Genomic DNA, 16269 nt, shown 5'->3' on the forward strand with positions numbered 1-16269 from the left:
TTTAGGCCAACTGAATGTCATCTGGTTTATTCAACCAAAAATTGAGAGAGAAGGAAAGTATTGAAACAAACAAACGAAAGAAAGCAGTTCTTAAGACTAGCAGTAAATAAATCTGTACAACAATTCAGTCTGTATAATAGGATGAAACAAATCTACATCTTTTCTTATTTTGGTGCTTTGAATTATACATACAAACAACAATTACAGGGACTTGTTCACAAAGCATGTAGGCCTAGAAAAGGGCTCTCTGAAACCCTCAATGGCAATTGGTGAAGGGTAACACTGATTGCCTGGAACTGGAACTGGTATTTCCTTTGTAGGGGCCAACAGCTTTGAATGAATGATTCGCTTACAACTTTTTTCTTTTTTTTTTTCTTTTAATGCATCAAACAACTGTGGCCAGTGACAGGAAAGAAAACTGGCAGTTTGTCCATTTGGATATCAGACCTAGTTTCTTCTTAATTTCCACACTCTGTTTCCCCCATGTTCCTTAAACTTCTTGGCATCCTTCATGCCCTACAGCTACCCAGATGCAATAAAGTCTTCCTCAAATGTACAGTATTTCTTACAATATAAGTTATATGCAATGTTCAGCATTTTTTTCACAGCACTAGAGACCCTGTTAAATAGGGGATATGAGTCAGAATGGCTTATTCACAGATGGGGTCCAGATTCAGTGGTTGGAACACAGACACCACAGTGAGCTCCTTTGCAAAGTGGCAAACATAATTTCGCTTTCTGCCTTCAAAAACATGTATCCATTGCGTTTAGGCTTCATGATTCTGCTCCTGCAAAAATGCAAGTCGAAGTGGGCTGCAGGGACTCTCTCTGGGGGCCCTGTGAGCCTCAAGCAGGGCTCTAACCCATGGCGGTAACCATACTGGAGGGATGGTGAGGTCCGAAGGACAGGCTGGATGGCGGATGCATCGGCGTGGGCGTGGTCAGCATGTGGCTGGAGTGGCTGAAGGGCGAGATGTGGCTCAGGGAGGACATGTGTCTGGAGAGGGCAGCTGGGTTGAACGAGCTGTTCTTGGGGAAGTCCTCCAGCGAGTCATGCACTTTTTTGCACTTTTTGGATTTGCTAGACATTTTTCGGTTTCTGGTCTGGATGCCTTCCTTCTTCATAGTCAGGGGTCTGTTAATCTAAACAAAGATCAATTTTTTTTTTTTTTTTACTTTTTTCTGCCTCTGAAATGCACAGGCTCTCGCACACCGACACGGGTTCCACTGGCCGCCCTGATCGGGGATCTGTTTCCATTTCAGCCAGCCCCTTCCTCCCTCGCACCTTCTCCTGTCTCTTTCCCAGGGACTGAAGAACTAAAACACGTGCAGTTACCAGATTAGAGACCCACCTAGTATGATTGTATGTCCGGTAATGAAAATAGAATTCACTTGTCTTACTTTTGTAGAACTTCCTTAGACTATTTCATAAGAATGGTAGTAGTGAAGAATCTTCAAGAGGGAAATACCATTTTGTCTACTCTGATGAATCTGCTTTAGAACTTGAGAAGCACTGCCCAGGTCATCCACCTCTAGGTGTTTAAGGCTGTCTGCCTTGAAGAAATGAGAACTGTACTGCTCTACTGAGTGATTCTTGGTTGCCCCTCTTCTACCTGGCCTTTGAAAGATGCCATAAAATCTTCCCCTAGAATGTATACGTAGCAGGGTTGTATGTTACGAAACCATGCCTTTCTAAAAGGTGATCCCTGCCTGCCTTTCTAAAAGCTGATCCCTGCCTGTATCACTCCAACAGCAGCTGCAATGGTGGCAAGTTGCTATTTTCACCCAGCTCTGACTCTCCGATTTTAACTAGACAAACAGCCAACCAACCAATCAACGAGTATTTAATAACCACCTGTGGGGTGCAGAGCACAAAAGGGCACTCATCTTAAACAGGAAAGACCAAGAATGTGCTAAAGAGACAGAGACCAGACCCTACTCCTAAGATCAAGAGACTTTAGTCTCTGAGACAGCTACCATCTCTCTCTTCTTGATAAACCTCATTTGCCTTGTAAAACTACATTTGCTTTGGGGGCCCAGAATCAAGAAAGGAAACTTTACAGAGTAAACAGAAGCTACTCCCCACAGAGAGGCAGAGGCAGATTAACGCCAACAGCAGACGTCTGCCCGGAAGAGCGAACTGCACATCTGGCCATGTTCCCAAGGGAAGGTGGCGAACAGACTCAAGTTGTGAACATCAGGGTCCTGGCTGTTCCTGACTTCCCAGGCTGAAAGCATCACCTTCCACCACAGTTCTCAAGGGTGGAGAACCCTTGACTCTGGATTTTACCTGCCTGTTCCCAAAGCCAGAAAATCCCAGCTAAGAAAGGGAGAATTCAAATGGCCAAGCTGCTAATGGCAGGTAACACCCAGCTTCCCAAAGCTGAGCTGGGAGAGGTCACCTGGAGAAGGAGACAAAGCCCCACACTGGAGCCAAGACCTTATTTCCTCCATACCCAGGAAGGCAACATGGCTGACAGCAGAAGAACCCAGAAAGGTCACTGCTGGAGGAGTGTCTCCGGATTCCACCTTCAAAGTTATCGTCAAGGTAAAGATGCAGCCTACAGAGATGACAGGAATCTACTCCCACATCAAATCCTCACCAAGATAATGTCCTGATACACAGCTCTGAACGCTGATATCTAGCTATACATAGCCAGGTATCTAAATATAATATCTAGTTACACCAATAGCCACACAACTCCAGATAACCAGTCACAACACCAGAGATGCTGATACCAAGCTAGGCAGTTATCTAAACAACTAGATAAGAAGAAAGGGCTTACACCCATGTAGAGATGTCTGGAAGGGCAGAGCAAAACACAACACGATGCAAGCGATGACAGCGTTAATAGATTATTATCTCTTATTGTTCAATACACATCAATCGCCTCCTTTTACAAATTCCTGGTAAATCAGAGAAGACAGAAAAACCACTCTTGAGGATGAGGAGGTTTCTGCCTCCCACTCACCAGAGCCCAGCCATGAAGATCAAGCTCATTAAGATGGAGGAGGTAGAATTGAGTCATGGACAGGATTCCTCGGCTTTTCTTTGATTTGAGAAATTCATATTCTTCAGAAATATATATATATATATATATACACATAGTAGATCAGACACAAGTGAGATTGTATCTCATCCCAACTAACTATTCAAAAAATGTATAGCTAGTTAATCTCCCGTAATTCCTATACTTCCATGGAAATAGGGATGGAATATACATATACACACAATTTGTTACAATTTTGTTGTACTCTAAAAGAAGACAGCATTCCCTTTCGAAACCCTGGTTCTCCCTAGTCCTGACACTACCGACCTCTCAGGAAGCCTCCTGACTCTTAAATGGACCCCGACTCTTCTACGTTCTCAGCCACGTTGTCTTGTGCAACTGACTTGCTTTTCTGAGGCATCATTCCTTCAAGTAAAACTGAAACAAAAATAATTTCTGCTCTGTCTACATCATGGGACTATCTGAGGCTCAAATGTAATCAAGTAACATGAAAGTTCTTTGAAATCCATAAATTACAGCCCAAAAATAACTTCATAGGCAGTGCTGATGACCGGATAGCTAATAATAATCATGAACCCCTCTCTCTATTCCAGTCAACAGGCAAATTCCCCAAAGTGAAAACGAGCTTGGATTTAATTGCTGATAAATGTACATAGACCACAGTCCCAGGACCTAAGGGAGAATAAGGATCATATAAGACTCTCATTTCATTCACTGCACCAGGACCACAGCAAGAGAGGCAGGGAAATGAGTGTATCGGGTTCCTCGGAATCACAGCAACTTATTCCCAAAAGGTGAAAAAGAAGCAGGGTGCTGGGGTCACCCTGAGAAGTTCTCTGTGACTCAAAAAATCCAACCAGAAGTGCTTCCTCCCCAGTTCCCAGGTATTCCTGAGTAAGAGGAGTTCGATGCCAGAACCGCCCGAAGCAAAAGTCCCTGTCTCCTCCCTGTTCAGCTCCAGACTTTGCCAACGTCAGGTTGGCCAAGAGAATTTAGGAGAATCAGAATGAGCTAAAAAGGAGAGAGAGAGAGAGTGAGAGAGAGAGAGAGAGAGACCAAAATGACCATTTTTGTCTTTGGAATTAATGTAAACTTGAGTCCTCACCAGGGTCATGGCCTGTGAGCCAGAATGGTTTCAGGGAAAAAAAAAAAAAAAAAAAAAAAAAAAAAAACTTGAAAAAAAAAAAAAAAAAAAAAAAAAAAAAAAAAAAAAAAAAAAAAAACTGAAAAAAATTTTTCAAGATTAAGATATATTACAAAATGAGAAGACCCCCAAATGGAAAGATTAGAAACGACACAGCTAAACTCAGGTGACTGGCAATTCCCATTCTGCCAACGTGATATAAAAGGAGAAAACGACAGTTTCTTTTCCCTGGTGTGGTAACGTCCCCCCGCCAGCATCCTCAGGAGCTAGCTCTGTGCATGTGAAAGTTGGTTAGGACAAAGACATCAGATGGGATCTCTCAGACATTTCATTCCACGTCTTTTATACAGAGAATCCATTTCAAATTCGCAGTGCAGATTTAGCCAAGACTTTTCACCCTCAGTAACCGAATGGGTCCTCTTAGTCCCCAGAGACCCTGCCACGCATTACAGTTCTATTTACCTTTCTCTTTCACTTCACTTTCTCCTTCTGCAAAAAGTTTAAAATGTAAAGAAACAACAAACTAGGACTGGTAGCTTTTTTTGTTTTCCAAAAGGAAGACTTTTTTTTTTCTTATGAACCAGACAGACCCACCCAGCACATCAGATTGCTGCATTGTACATAGTATGTTTAATGCCTACCAAGGGGGTGGTGTGGCTGTCAGGCTGCAAGCCCCCTCGGCCTCAGCAAGGCAATGCTATACAAAGTAGTCTTCCAAGCTTGGTCCTATTGCATCAGCTATTTGGAGCCTGTGATCTGGGCCCCTGGGTGGGCGATTCACGTGGACAGGGTGGTGGTGACGTTGTTTGCTGGTCACCAACAGGAGGGGAGCCCTGTTCTTGCTGCTCCCAGTCCACTTACATTGTGCAGCTTGTAGTAGAGCCCACAGGCATTGCAGACGGGGTCCCCGTTGGCGTTCCTCCTCCAGAGCGTGGTTGTGGTGGTCTGACAGTTCGCACAGGACGTCCCTGCTCTCCTAGCTGCAGACAGCCTTCGCTTGGGCTTGATGAGGGGCCGGTTCTGTCCGTTCATCTTGTGGTGGAGCCCGCAGGCGTTGCACAGGTAGTGCCCCGTGCCATCGAGGCTGCCCCGCACTTCACACACTCCCTGCCTTCTGTGCTGGACCGGGCCTTGGGCCTGGACGTGCATCCAAAGCCGGCGGGGGAGCTGCCCAGCAGGCTGCTGGGGGGGAAGGGTCCGGAGCTGTACTCGGGCACGTAGGGCGGGTAGGTGGTGATGGGGTGGTGGGCTGACGAAGAGGCGCCCCCCAGGACGGTCATGCTGCCATGGAGTGCGAGGACTCCAGCTTCGTGCTGTCAGGCAGCGGCACCTGGTACTTGAGGCACTCTTTCTCAGCCTGCCGGGCCAAGCCGGCTGAGCCCGGGGTGGACAGCGACTGGTCTGGGGAGACGTCCTTCGGTGGGGTGGGCAGGAAGGTGAAGAGGTGCGGGCTGGTGTGGCCCCTGACAGGGAGGAGGATGAGGCTGGGGGTGGGGGGTAGACGGAGAGGGGCCCCGGGGAGCCGCGGTGAATGGACGTCTTGGAGAAGGGGCTGAGGTTCCAGGGGGAGGCGGTGTGGTGGCTGCCCAGGGCTTCCCCGCCATCCAGCCAGGGCAGGGATCCGTGAAGCAGAGGCGGGCAGCACACCTGGCTCCCGTGGTGAGTCGGAGGTTACCTCTGCACCGTGGCCCTGACAAACTTTCCGTAGGAGGGAAGGACGCGGTTGCCTTGGCCGTCGATGTTAAAAAGCACATCCACCTCCTCCGGCAGTGGGTACTGCGCAGGGTCCATGTAGGAGTAGCCGAGGCCCGGGAAGTGCGTGTCCGGGTGCTGCCTGTTGATCACGGCGGGGTGGTGGTGGCTCACCCAGCGCAGCCGGTCCGCCGTCACCTCCATGGCCTCGGCTGCCTGCTTGGATCTTTTTAGGAATTCAAACAACCTGGAATTTGTCACCTAATATTTTTTTCATGAGAATAATTTTTAAAAGATGCATTAGATTCATTAAATCACTATTAGATTATCACTCATTCATTTTATTAATTCAATAAATATTTACCAAAGAACCATCATAAGACAGAAATTGGGCCAGTTGTTGAGAATTCAGAGATGAAGACAGAGCTCTTGGCCTAATGGAGTCCTGATTTTAGTGATGATTATATTAAGGCGATTTCTGTAAAATGCTCAATTTCCCTCCCTCCAGCATCTTGGCTGAATGCGAGTGATGGTGCTTTTTTACAGTGAAGCTACCCTGGATCCCTGCAATAGTGTTATTCACTGAGCATGAATAATGGATTGGTTATTGGCAATTCTGTAGAGCAGAACTGACTATTAGTGAACCTGGAGCTCACTAAAGGGAGCTCAGTTATTGGAATGCCAAAAGGACATATCAATCAAGATCTCTCATAATAAGGGGATAAAATGCCACATGCTATAAAAAATACATTACAATAAGTCTCTAATGTGACTTTTATTGTTCTTAACAGTACTTAGAAACACAGCACAGCAAAGTGTACCTGCGCAGTCACTTTCACCTGTCTAGATTCTCCTTGCAGCTTCCTCATTGGATGTGATTACTCCTCTGACACATTTAAACTATGGGTGATCTGCTGAGCCTCTCTCCCCTCTCCTTTCTATCATGACACATCTACTGTAATCCAAAATGCTCATTCTTACCTCACCTGCTCAGGCATTAGCTATTGTATCTCACTTTACTTTTCAAAGCAATTATCCTTCTCTGAGATTATCTAGTTTGTATACTTAAGTGATTTCTTGTTTCCCCCCACTAGAATGTAAACTCCGTTAGAACAGGGTTCTTGTCTGCCTTTTTCATTGGTATAGCCCCAGTATACAACAGGTGCTGAAAGGCTATTGGATGTGTGAGTCAATGGAGGAATGAATGGATCAATAAATATTTGCTCTGAGGGATACAGATAGAACATACCATGTTTTCAAGACTCTCACTTTCCAATTGAGGAGATAACACGTCTACAAGTGAAAACGTGGCCAGGGCATGATGTACGAAATGACTGGCAGATGAATTCTGTGGATGATCAAGAGAAGGAGCCACACTAGGGACGACCCAGATCAGGAACTGCTTCATGGAGTACTTACAGAGTGTCTTTCCAGGGGGCTTCTCCTGTGAGGCTTCCTGAATGCTGGGATCAATTATCTTGCTTGAGACACCAGGTAAGACTCCACAGAGAAAATACCCTGCTTGACCTGCCCTACCAACCTCTCCACGGCACTCCAATTTCTCACAGCTCATTCCTGCTCCAGGACTTTTCCATTTATTTATTACCCAATTGCCCTGGAGTGCTCTTTAGCTAGATGGAAGAGTAGACTCCTCATCTTGCATGTCTCGCCCCCATCACAATCTGTGAGAATGCGTGTTATCTGAAAATTTCCTGTCTGTGCTCTTAAAATCTTTGTAACTAGATTGAAAGCTCCATGCAGTACTGGTCTTTGTAGTGTGCTTGACTTATTCCCATCACCTAGCACAGTGCTGCGAATTGTCTTCTGTGTTTAATGAGTGAGTGAATGAATGACCTTGAAGAATGAACTTTGAGGGAAGTGGTGCAAGCAGAAGGAGATTGACAGAGAAAACATGAGGACATACCAGAAGAGGAGATGGCAGGAGTCCAAGCTCAGAGAGAAGAAACAATTTGGTTAGGCTTAAGTACAAGGGGCAAGAAGGGAGGGATGAGATGAAGTTGGAAAGGGGAGCAAAGGTTGGATACTGAAGGACCTTAAATGTCAAAGAATTCAAGCAGGGGTGACATATAATCCTGTTTGTGATTTGGAAAAGTCTTATCCACATATCAGCTTAGTCAATTGAGAAACATATTAAATAAATGGCACTTTTAATATCAGTACTACTACCGCTGGCTGCATTAAGGAGCTGGAACTGAGACTTAGAATGCAAGCTGTATCACAAAGACTCTTTCCATTGGCATAAGGTAATCTTAAATTGATTTTACATTTAAAAATCATAATAGTAACGATATTTATTTATTTATTTATTTATTTATATTTTTCACTTATTTTTCTTTGAGACAGAGTCTCACTAACTGTTGCCCAGGCTGTAGTGTAGTGCTGAAATCTTGTCTCATTGCAACCTCCGCCTCCTGGGTTCAAGCGATTCTCCTGCCTCAGCCTCCTGAGTAGCTGGGATTACAGGTGCACTCCACATGCCCAGCTGATTTTTGTATTTTTAGTAGAGATAGGGTTTTACTATGTTGGCATGTTGGGCAGGCCGGTCTCGAACTCCTGACTCAAGTAATTCTCCTGCTCAGCCTCCCAAAGTGCTGGAATTATACATGTGAGCCGCTGCACCTGGCCTAAGATACTTATAACAATTCAAAAGTATAGAAATACATCATTCCTTGTAACACTGGTTCTAAAACTTAGAAACAACTAAGATCTCCTTCATTAGCTGAATAGATTCACAAACTGTGGTAAATAAATACAATGAAATATTATTCAACAACAAAAAGAAATGAGTTCTCATGCCATAAGAAGACATTGAGGAATTTTAAATGCATATTGCTGAGTAAGAGTAGTCAGTATAGAAAAGTAGTTGGAATCATAGTGTGTATGCGTTGATATTATTTTTCCAGGTATATTATAAACTCCACATGGGCAACGTATATTTCCTACCTTATATAATGTATAATATGTACAATATGTACCTTGTATAATGCATATGTATATATTTAATAAATATTCTTTATTATAAATATTTACAAATAAATATACATAATATTTGTTCTCCAATCAACCACATAATTAGAGATTTTTTAAAACATCTTTGAGTAATGCAATAGGAGCAATCTATTAAATAAAACAGAAAAATAGTCCAATTTAAATGAAACAAAGCAACTGCCAAATCATTAAATCCAAGTTCTTTATTTTATGGGTCAAATGCAAACATTCTTATAGCTTTTATTGCACATAGGTGTTGGCTGTCATGGTAAAAGAAGATACAACTCTCAACTTCAGTAAAATTTGTTTCAATATTCAATAAAATTTCAATATTATAAGAAAATCAACATGTTGCATTAGTACTGTACCAGGACAGCTGCCTGTGTATACCCTTGTGATTTCGTGTGCACAGTGAGAGTTTGACTCTTTTTTATCCACACCCAAATACTTTTTCATCCCATGACTGGTGGGCTTTTTGTTTTAGGATTGCAACTCTATCAATACTGGGATGTCTGTTCAAGCTAGTTAACTAAGTGTGTTTAACTTCTTCACTCCCAGCACCTCGTAGAATCCCACTGCAATAACAACAAATAAGAACAAAGGTGCCAGGCGCAGTGTCTCAAGCCTGTAATCGCAGCACTTTGGGAGGCCAAGGTGGGTGGATTGCTTCAGGCCAGGAGTTCGAGACCAGCCTGGCTAACACAGTGAAATCTCATCTCTACTGAAAATATAAAAATTAGCTGTGTGTGGTGGTGCACGTCTGTAATCCCAGCTACTCGGGATGCTGAGGCATGAGAATCGCTTGAACCCCGGAGGCAGAGGTTGCAGTGAGCCGAGATTGCCCAGTGCACTCCAGCCTGGGCCACAGAGTGAAAGACTCTGTTTCGAAAAAAAAGAAAAAGAAAAAAAAAGAGCCCATTCATACAAAGACTACAAGGTTGGAGAGACTTGGATAGCATACAGGATATTCACAAGCAATTTTGGAAGAAAAATGGCAGATGAGTGCGTTCTGTTTTAAAAATCATAGCTCAGAGTTGTCCCAGGAAATGGCTGCAGTGTCTAGGGAGGTCTTTCACAGCGATGAAAAGAACTCTAGGTTCAGAGTGGACAGGTATCTGGAAGAACATTTTTTCCTCAGCATCCCTTTATTTATTGATATATCAATGAGAATAGTACCACACATCCCAATGACATTCATCATTTCTGTTGGCAGTGTCTCTGAGGGCAAGTTGCAAGATTTCCAAGACTTCACTGAGTCTTCTCCTGACATTTAGCTTAATCTTGGCAAGTATATCTGACTACTACAATGTGTTAATGATCAAGGAGTATGTCAAATTATGATGTGTCTATTGCAGGAAATTATGGGGTAATACAGACAGTATGCAATGGATCAACCATTATCTATGCTTGGTATTATGACAAAAAGTGATTGATTTTGGCATCAAAATTAAAGTGTTCATCTGGCTCAACTTGTTCTTTGCACACCATCCTTCATTATGACAAGCACATATAGCAAAGATAATGCCTTCAATACAAACTGTTGATTATTGATTAAGCAGATCACATTTGGATGGGCTGCAGTCTCTGCATGTCTAACAGATGGGATCCTTCTGAGAATGCTAGAATAGGGAATTATGACACCTAGCCACTTCAGCCATAAACCTTATGCTTGCACTTTTTTTTTGCTGGTAATTTTATATAGCAAGTTGAGAAAGCTACCCTATGCTAGTATAGACTATACACCAATAATTTTGATAATGAGTTCTAGGATATATTTTTCTTCTTATATCTTTTCCTTCCTACCATCTTACTAGTAATTCATAAGGGATCTGTGTAGTTTGAATGTATTTGAATAACTTTAGCTGTACTGTTTGATTTGACCCAAAGAAGCCAAAAGGACATAAGTATTTCTATGTGTTTTAGAAGCCTGAAGTCAATGAGATGAAACCCAACATCAAGAAATTGATGCAAAATTACTTGTGGATAAAGAAAGCATTAGGTAGTTGGGCGAGAGCAAAATAATTAGATTTTCTGACTTTCAAACATTTGGATTGCAGTAAGAGGAAGCTTTATGCTATTTTTACAATTTCCCGTGCAAAAAGGTGTTTATATAGAAACAACACAGTTGACATATTTGAGTACCTTAAAAAAAGTTAACCATAACCTATTTATTGTTTATTAAAAGGATCAGGTGCTAAACCTTGGAAGAATGTTAAGGCATTTTAATTCTGCTTAAGTATCATGTTAAGTGGAGACCTTCAGATGTAATATAATGCATAAAAGTGTTTCTTATTCACCAGTGCTTAAGATGGCCCACAGAGGTTGTTCTATCAGGCATATGGAAATCTTTCTCAATATGCCTGTTGGTCAGCAGGGTCAACGGTTTTGCACTGAAGGCATATATTTCATTTTGTCAAATATTTTTGCAACTTTCCCTCTGCTTATTAGTTTAATCACTGCATCTATACAAAGTACTTGGTCAATGAGAGCCCATTTTTCTTGTGTCTTCCAAAAATATATTACATTACCCCAAACAAATGATATATTCCAACAGAACTTCATCAGATATAAAAATAAAGTTTCCAAAAAAAAGGCAAATAAAATGATTGCCTTCAGAATTTTTCTGTATTAAAAAGAACAATAAAAAGCTGTTAATTTACATAAAATACAAACCATTGTTTTTATGGCCACAGTCCTCCACACAATTTTCATGAGACTAATGGTAAAATAACATGTAAGTAACATTCCTTTATTCCTAGAAAGTGTTTAAATTTCAAGAGCACTTTATTTTCCTTCTGACAATCCCCTGAAGAAATTTGGAAAGAAATTGAAGTTGTCTGTGGTTGTATCCAATTCATCTGTAAAGAATATAAAATTCTCCCCATGAACTGGTCATGCCAGTGCCACACTTATAAGTCTGAGAAAAGTGCAAGAGGGTAATAGGAAATAGGCCGTCTTTTTCCAAATTTCTCTTTAATTAGAAGAATTGGTAGGAACTAGTAGAATTGATGTAATTTTTTTCTTATATGTTTCTTATATGTAATTTTTTTCTTATATGTTTCTCCACTGAAGCCATCTAAACCTAGAGTTGTCTTTGGGAAAAGCTTTTTTTAAGGTTACAGCTTCAATTCTTTAATAGATAGGGGGCTATTCTGGCTGTTTCTTTTTGAGTGAGACTAGCTAATTGTGTCTTTGGAGGAATTTGTCCACTTAATCTAAGTTGTCAAATCTGATGCACAATGTTGTTCATAATTACTATTATCTCATTAGCATCTGTTGAATCTGTTATGTTACTTCTCTTATCCCTGATAGGTTGTTTTTGTTTTCTCTCTTTTTTTCCTGATAAGCCTGAATAGAGGCTTATCAATATTATGGACCTTCTAAAAAGAACCAAAGTCTGGGTTCCTTTATTTCCCGTAAATGACTTTTGCCTGTTTTCTATTGTGTTGATGTCTACACTGACGGTTTTTACTCCTTTTCTGCTGCTTACTGTTGGCTTTATTTTCTTTTCTAGTTTCTTAAAGTGGAAGCTGAGGTCATTGATTGAAGGACTTTCTTCTTTTCTTATATAATTTTCTTTAAATGGAACATGAAGGAAATTCCACTAATTTTAAAGTGTTTTGTTTTATTTTACACTCAGCTCAAAATACTTTATAATTTATTAGTTCTATTTTGATTCATAAGAAATTTAAAATTGTTTTACGTAGTTTCCAAATATGTGAGGAAATTCCAGATGTCTTTCTGCTGTTGATTTCTTTTTAACTCCACTGTTGGTAGAGCACATACATTGAAAGAATTGAATCATTTTAAGTTTATTGAGAATTGTCTTTATGGGCTAGAATAGTTAAATGCTCCACGTGTGTTGCAAAGAATGTGCATTCTGCTGTTTTTGGTATATTCTACAAATGTCAATTAGATCAAGTTAATCAAATCTTCTATGTTCACATTCTAACTACACATTTCATCTTATTGAAATATGTGTTAAAATCTCAGACTTTAACTGTGGATGTGTCTGTTTCTCTTTACAATTATATCAATTTAACCTTGAGATATTTTGAAGCTCTGTTATTATGTGTATAACCATTTAATGCTGTGTCAATCCTTCTATCATGATTGACCCTCTTTATTCCTTGCAACATTCTTTGCTCTAAACTCTACTTTGTCTGATATTAATATAGCCACTCAGTTTTCTTTGGATTCATGTTGGCATAATATTTTAAAAATTCCTTTTAACTTAATTGTGTCTTTACATTTAATGAGGGTTTTGGTGGGTGGATTATAGTAGTCTCCCTTTTTAATTCAGTCTGACAATCTGGTTTTAATTGGAATGCTTGGGACATTTACATTTATTATTATTAAAATAGTGGGATTTAAATCTATCATTTTACTATTTCTTTTTTATTATTTCATTTTCCTTTTCTGCTTTCTGTTGAATAAATTAAATTTTAAAAAAGATTCCATTTAATCTCCTTTGCTGATTTATTGGCTATAACTTCATTTAGTGATTGTTACAGGATTTATACTGTGCATCTTTAACTTGTCTTACTTTACCCTCAAGGCACATTATGTCACTTAACACACATGCATACCTCATTTTATTGTGCTTTGCTTTACTGCACTTCTCAGACATTGCATTTTTTTATAAATTGAAGGTTTGTGGCAACCCTGCACTGAGCAAGTGTATTAGCACCATTTTTTCTAACAGCACGTGCTCACTTTGTGTCACTGTCTTGCAATATTTTAAATTTGTATTACTATATCTGTTATGTGATCTGTGATGTTACTATTGTAATTGTTTTGGGGTGCCATGACTGTGCCAATGTAAGATGACAAACTTAACCAATAAATTTGTGTGTTCTGAATGTTCCACTGTCCATCCCCCATCTCCCCTTTCCTCTCTCCAGACCTCTGTATTCTCTGAGATACGACAATATCGAAATTAGGCCAATTAATAATCTTACAATGGTCTCTAAGTGTTCAAATAAAAGGAAGAATCACATACTTCTCACTTTAAGTCAAAAGCTAGAAATGATTAAGCTGAGTGAGGAAGGCATCCTGAAAACCAAGATAGGCAGGAAGCTAAGCCTCTTTCACCAAACAGTTCACCAAGCTGTGCATGTAAAGAAAGAGTTCCTGGAGGGAATTAAAAGTGCCCCTCCAGTAAACACAAAAGCGATGAGAGAGCGAAACAGCCTTATTGCTGATTTGCAGAAAATTTGAGTGGCCTGGACAGAAGATCAAACTAGCCACAATATTCCCTTAAACCAAAGTCTAATCCAGAGCAAGGACCTACCTCTGTTCAGTTCTATGAAGGCTGAGAGAGGTGAGAAAGCTGCAGAAAAAAAGTTGGAAGCTAGCAAAGGTTGGTTCATGAGGTTTAAGGAAAGAAGCCATCTCCATAAATTAGCTTTTAAAACTTTTTTAAGCAGATGACCTCAGACTTTGGTTTAGTAACATTTCCTTCTCCTGCTCTTTCTCATTTTCCCCTTGCTCATGCTTATACCTGCCCATCTTTCTCTAGTATTAAAGTTTGGATAAATATTTGATCTTTGAATAATATTTTATATTATATGCCTCTCATTTTATCCTCTGGACAAACTTGAGAGACAGTGCAAAAATTTCTTTATGTCTTTATAGTATAAAGAATTATGGCAAATTTAAAAAAGTTATCAGCTTTATTGAGGTATAATTTACACATAATAAACTGCACCCTCTCCACCCCTTCCCCTCACTGCCTAACAAAAAATGTCTGATGATACCCTGGCAATCTGACCCTGCCTGGAAAACACCATAGAGAAAGACAACAATATGCTTCCTTACACTGGAGTTCTATTGGATTTTAATGGTCATAGATGTAGTATAAGCCACATAAACCAGTACTGAAATACAGAATTTGTTCCAGAAAAGTTGTGCTAAAAAGGTATGTAAATGAACGCTTTTATTTGTTTGATTTTCAGCAACCAAGGTATAAAATTATTAGGGATGCCATGACACACCAACACTCTCATATTCCACAACTGCTGTACCATCCTTTGGTGTTCTTTGCAACGGATTCAATGTTTCTGCCCTGTCCCCCCAAATTCATATGTTGAAATCCTAGCCCCTAAAGTGATGAGATTAGAAAGTAGATTGCTGGGAAGTGATTAGGTCATGACAGTGTGCTCTCAGGAAAGGGATTAGTGCTCTTACCAAAGAGGCCCAGGAGCGCTGGCTTGCCCCTACCACCACATGAGGACGCAGCAAGAAGGCACCATCTCTCTGAACCAGAAAGCAGGCCCTCACCAGACACTGAAATGCCAATGCCCTGATCTTGGACTTCCCAGCCTCCAGAACTGTAAGAAATACATTTCTGTTGTTTATAAGTCACCTAGTCTATGGTATTTTGCTATAACATCCTCAAATGGATGAAGACATAGGTCACCATCAGTTCAATTGGCCATGAAGGATTATGGGGCCTGTGTGTCCTTGGGACTGTGACAGGAACTGGGGGAGAATACAGAGGGAAACTAATAATACTTGGGCCTATATTTTAAAAGCTTAGAGTTTAGTAGAAATAAACTGAAAGGCATAGCAGGGTGAAAAAGAAAAGAATAAGTAATGTATTAATACTTGTTGAGCCCAACCATGTGCTAGACATTGCTAAAATAGTTTGTACCCATTGTCTTATTTATCTCTCTCAGTGAACTTGTAAGTTAGGTCCTATTAGCTGATTTACAGATGGCAAAATAGGCTCAGTGAGGTCAAGTAACTTGCACAAGGTTAGAGTTATCAATGGGAAGGTTGAAAGTGGTAAAGTGCTATGTATAGTTAGGAGAAATTAAATGAGCTTAGGGTCATTCATTTTCTGCAGTATCACATTAGTCCTGAATTAAAGCAAAATGTGTCAAATTTGTATACCATATATATTCATATATATTTTATTTAATTCTAATTTTTTTAAGACAGAGTTTCACTCTTGTTGCCCAGGCTGGAGTACAATGGCATGATCTTGGCTCACTGCAACCTCTGCCTCCCGGGCTCAAGCAATTCTCCTGCCTCAGCTTCCCGAGTAGCTGGGATTCTAGGCATACACCAACATGCCTGACTAATTTTGTATTTTTAGTAGAGATAAGGTTTCACCATGTTGGTCAGGCTGGTCTCGAACTCCTGACCTCAGGTGATCCACCCGCCTTGGCATCCCAAATTACTAGGATTACAGGTATGAGCCACTGCACCTGGTCCTATATTTTAGATAAAACAGAAGCTTATCTTTCTCCCATTGGAATAGACTTTTGTTGTTCATTTTTTTAACTCAAACATGAAAGCCAACTTGTGTCAAAAGAGAAAATATGGCAAATTTTAAAAAATATCAAGCATTTAAAATACTTGCCATTTATAATACTTTAATATATTCTCCTTTACATTTTACCATCT

At 40.6% G+C, this 16269-nt stretch overlaps 1 protein-coding gene and 1 pseudogene across 2 annotated transcripts in view; both read right to left on the bottom strand.

Annotated features, from left to right (window-relative positions):
* ZNF484 (zinc finger protein 484) overlaps positions 1-16269 on the bottom strand; it is a 442175-nt gene that overhangs the window by 410271 nt on the left and 15635 nt on the right. The gene's annotated exons all lie outside the window — the stretch shown is intronic.
* Positions 12-6051, bottom strand: LOC108294703 (annotated as a pseudogene). Its single transcript, XR_001821137.2, has 2 exons — positions 5017-6051; positions 12-1143 (listed from the first exon to the last, which is right to left on the bottom strand). The product of XR_001821137.2 is annotated as a trans-acting T-cell-specific transcription factor GATA-3-like (transcript).

Source organism: Cebus imitator, unplaced genomic scaffold, assembly GCF_001604975.1.
Source record: "Cebus imitator isolate Cc_AM_T3 unplaced genomic scaffold, Cebus_imitator-1.0 Scaffold598, whole genome shotgun sequence".
In the NCBI taxonomy this organism is placed as follows: domain Eukaryota; kingdom Metazoa; phylum Chordata; class Mammalia; order Primates; family Cebidae; genus Cebus; species Cebus imitator.